We start from the raw sequence: 6,000 nt of genomic DNA, 5'->3' as shown, positions 1-6,000 counted from the left end.
CAAAGAAACCTAGCATGCAAAGCAATCAAGTGGGACAGTTGGGTTTGATAGTGAAGGTATATAATTTCACGTACCCCACATAAGCGCACACCAGTTGGATTTAAAGATATGAAGACATGAATGTGTTGCTGTTGTTGAAGGGTTCTGCATCACTCGCACTTGCATGTGTAAGACACCATATACCCTAAAGCACGCCTTGATATAAACTTTTGTAATTGTGGCAGTCAGTTTGCTTATTCAGAAAGGGCATGCCGTGCCCTTACTATCACAAATGCATAGTCACTATCATGCGCTGTGGGCGGTGACACACCAAACCGACTAATGTTCATCCATTATGCCTCATTCATTCATATTACCTATAGTAAAATATTGCACAATGATATTAGAAAAACTTTTTTAGAGTTGTTGTTTTTTTTTAAATATTTTAAAGAGAATTGTCTCGTATAGCATTTTATGATTTTACTCTTATCCAGCTTCGATAATTACGGGTATGTATTTTAATGATTTTTGTAATAACGCAATTTATAGAGGGGTAAAATCATATTTTTCCACAGTGAAATTCAAACGCTTCTCTCTCATTTTAACATATTACCATCAGTTTTGTTGAAAATTACGAAATTGCCACTGACCAAATTTTGTATTTTTGTTCTGCCCGGCCTAACCCAACTGACCGCACACATTGTGTAATATATTGTCTTTATTGTTTCAGTTATTTTCGATATTGCTTACTGACTAAATTTTAAACTTTTGTGCTGTACGGACGAAAAACTGACCGGACATACGTGGTGACTGCCACGTGCCAGTGTACTAGTTAAGATAATTGATTGAATATAGGCTCTCTAATCTTAGAGAAAATTAGATGTGTATTGATTATGTCCTTATGATATATTCAGTCATTTGTTTGGTGGTGTAGTCGTGTAGACAAAGATTTGATTTAATTTGTTTCCATAGTTCGTTATTGTGAATGAAATCTTATAATCCCGTAAAATATTATTGGTTTTAGAAAAATTAAACGACATCAAAATAACATGGGAAGAGTGTTTACGTTTCTATATATAAACAATGTAAACAATGTGGTTACATAATAATTACAGAGATCTCTCCCATAAAGACGAGAAGATCAATGAAAAGAGTAGTACTCAACTGGATATGACTAGCAGTCCAGACTCCCAAAAACAGAATAATCTTATCACGTTAAGAATATAAGGTTGAATAATATAAATTCCGAAATTTAGTTGGAATACGTTCGAATTCTGGATACTGTTTCAATTCTGGTAATAAAATAAAATAAAACTCTCACAAAGGTAAATGTGCATGTCTGCAGTATAGTTTGGAATTTCGAAATTTTTGGAATTTCGATAAATTCAAAAACCGAAATTTATTAAATTTCGACCCTTATTATATTCGGAATTTCAAATGATTTCGGAATTTCATATATTTCGACTCTATATTCGGAATTCCATTTTTTTGAAAAACCGAAATTCCGGACGGAATTCTAGAGTTTCATTCGGAATCACGAACTATGGTTTGCAGGTCCAGGTCAGACGAGTCACTGGAGTATGGAGGTAGCTTTTCTAGGCTACCAAAGTTACAAGCATCAATCCCATCAAATTCTCAAATCTTTCTCTTTTCTTCAGCTGAAAGAAAAATATAATGAGATTACTGCTTAGCAAAACTTGTGCTAGGACTACTCTACTACAATTTAGGGTTATTAAGACTTTGGTACCACTTTTTACACCGATATTAGGAAATAGTACCACTTCTATCAGTTGACCGTCAATTGACCGAGTTGACCAAAGTCAAACTATTTTAATCTGTTCAGATTTTCATAATGTCCACAATACCCTCAGGGTTTTTGAGATTTTAGTACCACTTTTTAGATCGATATTAGAAAATAGTATCAAATTTCAAAAAAATTAGGAGATAGTACCACTTCTGTCAGTTGACCAAGTTGACCGAAGTCGCACTGTTCACAAAACATGCATGCCCGAGTTAAATAATTTCACCTTCGGTATTTCGTCCTTTATATTTTTGATATTTACCATGCCAACACTGCCAAATATTCATTCTGAATCTACTGTTGCCATCTTTACAAAAAGATTTAGGCGAGAACATCGAGAGACAAGGTAGTCATGTAAATGTGTAATTGACATGCTGTATTATCGTTTTGGGCCAGGCCTAAACCTTGATACAACCGGAACATGGTCTTTCTGAACTATTTATTTATTTTTCCCAAAAGAATTGAATTTTTAAATCAAGAAGAAACCTTTTAGTTACAAAAGGAGACGAGATGTTTAGATTAGGAGCAAAACTTGGGATGTTGAGAATAGGATCAAAGTTTATGAAGCAAATAAAATTGAATATAAATAGTAAAACCAAGAAACGTCATCCTCGCGTAGTTAACTGCCCAACTAGCAACGTAGCGGAGGAGAAGATGACCGTGTGCTTTGTTGTGTTTATGAAAGGTAATTACCGCTTGTACGAGTTAAATCCAACATTTGATACTGGTAGTAGTAAAAGTAAAATTAAATATGTCCCTTGTTTATTATGGGAGCTTCCTTCTTTATGGATTTAGATGTGCTTCAGTAGACTCTAAAGTTTATATTATTGGAGGTCTTGACTGTGATTCTCAATTGCCTGAATATCATCATATTCCGTCATCGACTGTCCAGGTCATTGACACTCCCTCTTTTGGCAAGACTGCTAGTATGAGTATGGGCACTGCAATGTACGGTGGCAAGTCTTCGGCTTTAACGGCTATTTTGGATGGGAAAATTTATGTATTCGGTTCTACCGGGGAGCCGTGGACAGAGGTTTTGATCCGGCTACGAATAGGTGGGAAGGTTTACCTTATCTTTCTGAAAAGGTTATTAACCTTTTAAAGAGTAGGGTTGGTATGCCCGTAGTTTATGAAAAACAGAAGAAGATTCTTGTGTTCTACAATGGCGTGAACCGGGGTGGAAGTGTTATTGTAGATGACCGTCTATACATGTTCTATTTGCCTAAAAAGGAATTGTATGCCTATGATCTAGTCCAGGGAGGGCAAGACTTCATTCCGGTGCATGGTTTAGAAAAGGCCGTTGAGTCAATAAATCTTCACTATCGTCGAGCAGGATACACACGTATGTTTCATTTGGGAAACAAAGTGATATGCATGGTCTGGCTTGTAGGGACTTTCTTTTCGTATGATGTGAATTGTGTTGAATATTATCATATTCACTGTTTGAAGTTTCATGTCAACGATAGAGATGGTTGCTTGCATGCTGTTGTTGACCGTTGCGATTACTATTTCCTCAAAAGTTTTGTCGATGTCTCTGATTGCTTTACAATGTAAGTATTCATGTGTTTGTCTTTCAATTTTAATTTTTCAAGTTTTTCCTAGCGAGTCATAGTTGGTGGTCTTGAGGGAGCTGGAAACACCTTCAGAGGATTTGCATACTTCAATGATGTAGGAGAACTTCCATAGTCCATCAGTACCGCTTGATGCTGATCTCTCTCGGAATGAGCATTTGGCAGTGTTGGCATAGTAAATATCGAAAGTATAAAAGACAAAATACTAGAGGTGAAATTATTTAACTTGGGCATGCATGTTTTGTGAACAGTGCAACTTTGGTCAACTTGGTCAACTGACAGAAGTGGTACTATTTCTTAATATCGGTCTAAAAAGTTGTACCAAAGTCTAAAAAACCCTGAGGGTATTGTGGACATTATGAAAATCAGAAAAGATTTAAACAATTTGACTTCGGTCAACTGACAGAAGTGATACTATTTTCTAATTTTTTTGAAATCTGGTACTATTTCCTAATATCGGTATAAAAAGTGGTACCAAAGTCTAAATAACCCTACAATTTACTTTGGTTGATTTTCTTTTTAGAAAATGAAATTTTGAAATGATGAAGCAAAGCCAAGCAATCTGTCGGGTCATTTTCTCCAAACAACCTTCTTATATCCTCTCTGACGAATGTATATCCTTACCCTTTTATTACCTAGCTAACAATCATGGTGTCATTCTACAATCTACACCACTATACACTATATCGTTAGCTTGTCAAAACGTGAAATTGTCACATTGAAAACATTTTTTGGCTTGTTCATGTTGACGTTGCTTTTATGAGAAAATTGGCCCGTATAAGAGAGGGCATGAGTAATGCTGTCAATGGATCGGTTTGGGTCGGATTTTGAAAAATCATAATCCGAACCGATAAGAAAATTGGGAATCCAAACCCGAAGCCGAACCGAACCGATAATATTATATTTCATCCGAAATCGAACCGAACCAATAAAATATATTGCAACCCAAAACCGAACCAACCTGAACCGAAAAATATAAAATCAATTACATCCTAAATTAAATCAATTAATTTCAGTCACACAATTAATAAACATATACAAAATTAATCATAAATATTACTAAAATGTCATCTTGTTGGTTCGGGTTCATATTGGTTCGGTGGAAGGCAAATCCGAAACCAAACCAATATCTTATATTATCTGTTCGGTTCGGTTTCAGGTCGATAGATCGGTTTGATTCGGGTCGGTTACCGGGTTATCGAAACCCATTGACAGCCCTAGGCATTAGGCCCAAATAGGTTAGAGTTTTAACTTTTAACATCACTACTTCATTTTGATTTCATTACATGCATCATGCATGTGAGTTGCATTGTGCATTTTTCTTAACAATGATTGTAGCCCAAGGACAAAGCCCAATAATAATTTCGCCATAAGTCCACCTCGATTTTTCATTTCACCAAAAGTCCCAAATCGGACTGACGTCATCATTTTTTACTTATAATTTTGGCTCAATGACACATTTTTCAATTTTAATTTTGCCATAAGTCATATGAAAATTTAAATTTACATAGTTTCATTTTCATATTTAATATACAAATTTTAATTACATATAGTATTTTACATATGAAAATTGAAATTTATATATGCAAATTGAAATTTTCATATAGATTTTATATATATATATATATATATATATATAGGACTTATGACGAAATTAAAATTGAAGTGGACTTAGAGTGAAAATATTTGCAAAAATTGAGCTCTCAGCCCAATTACTTGTTTTTTTTTTCTTAATGAATTCTGGTGATGCATGTGTTTCAAATTGGGTAATCTTAAATTTGAACTAGCTCCCTCTTAGATTGGTCTGGGCTTTTGTAGTCTGGCCCGAATTAGCCCTTTGCCATATTTGTTCAGGCTTGATTCGGAATTTTTTCAACTTTGGACTTTCAATTGGTTTAACAAAAATCAGTCACAGACTCACAAAAAAAAACGTAATAGATTTAAAGCAAATTAAAAAATAAAACAAATTAAAAATAGAGAAAAAATAAAAATGGCTTTCAAAGTATCAAACCTATTTTAGACTTTTAGTGGCATTTGTTAGTTTGTGAGCTGAGTGGTGACTTTATGTTTGATACTTTAATTAATTAAAAAATCTATTTAGACTCCCTCCATAACTCTCTAGCGACTCCCTATCTTAGGTGACATCCAAATTATATTTCTATTTCTAGAAATAAAAAAAAAAAAAAAACAAAATTGGAAACAAGTAAATAAGTAATAACTTACCCAATTAAATAACTAAATCCAAAATAGTAAGAAATAAATAATAAAAACTTACCTATATTGCACGTAAAAAAAAAAAAAAAAAAAAAAAAAAAAACCAAAGCCAAAAAAAGTTTCACTCCCCCTCTCTTTCTTTGTCAAAACCAACACCCCTAAAAAAACCAACGCTAAAAAAAAAAATCAAACACACCCCTCTTGAATGCATGGAAAACAAAAAACCATACGGTTCTATTGACTTAAACAAATGTGTCATGCTAAATTACCAAGTATTCAAACTTTCTTGAGAGTCCATCCACTAATTGATACTAGTGGCAAGAATGTTGACTTTGATCAAGATGGTAAAATAGAATGATTTGTTTGCCACACCCAATTCAACTTTTTGATTTTTTCTTTATTTATTTATATTTTTTGTTTGCGGAAATATTAGTA

Source organism: Coptis chinensis, chromosome 9, assembly GCF_015680905.1.
Source record: "Coptis chinensis isolate HL-2020 chromosome 9, ASM1568090v1, whole genome shotgun sequence".
Taxonomy (NCBI): Eukaryota; Viridiplantae; Streptophyta; class Magnoliopsida; order Ranunculales; family Ranunculaceae; genus Coptis; species Coptis chinensis.
This window is presented reverse-complemented; position numbering follows the sequence as displayed.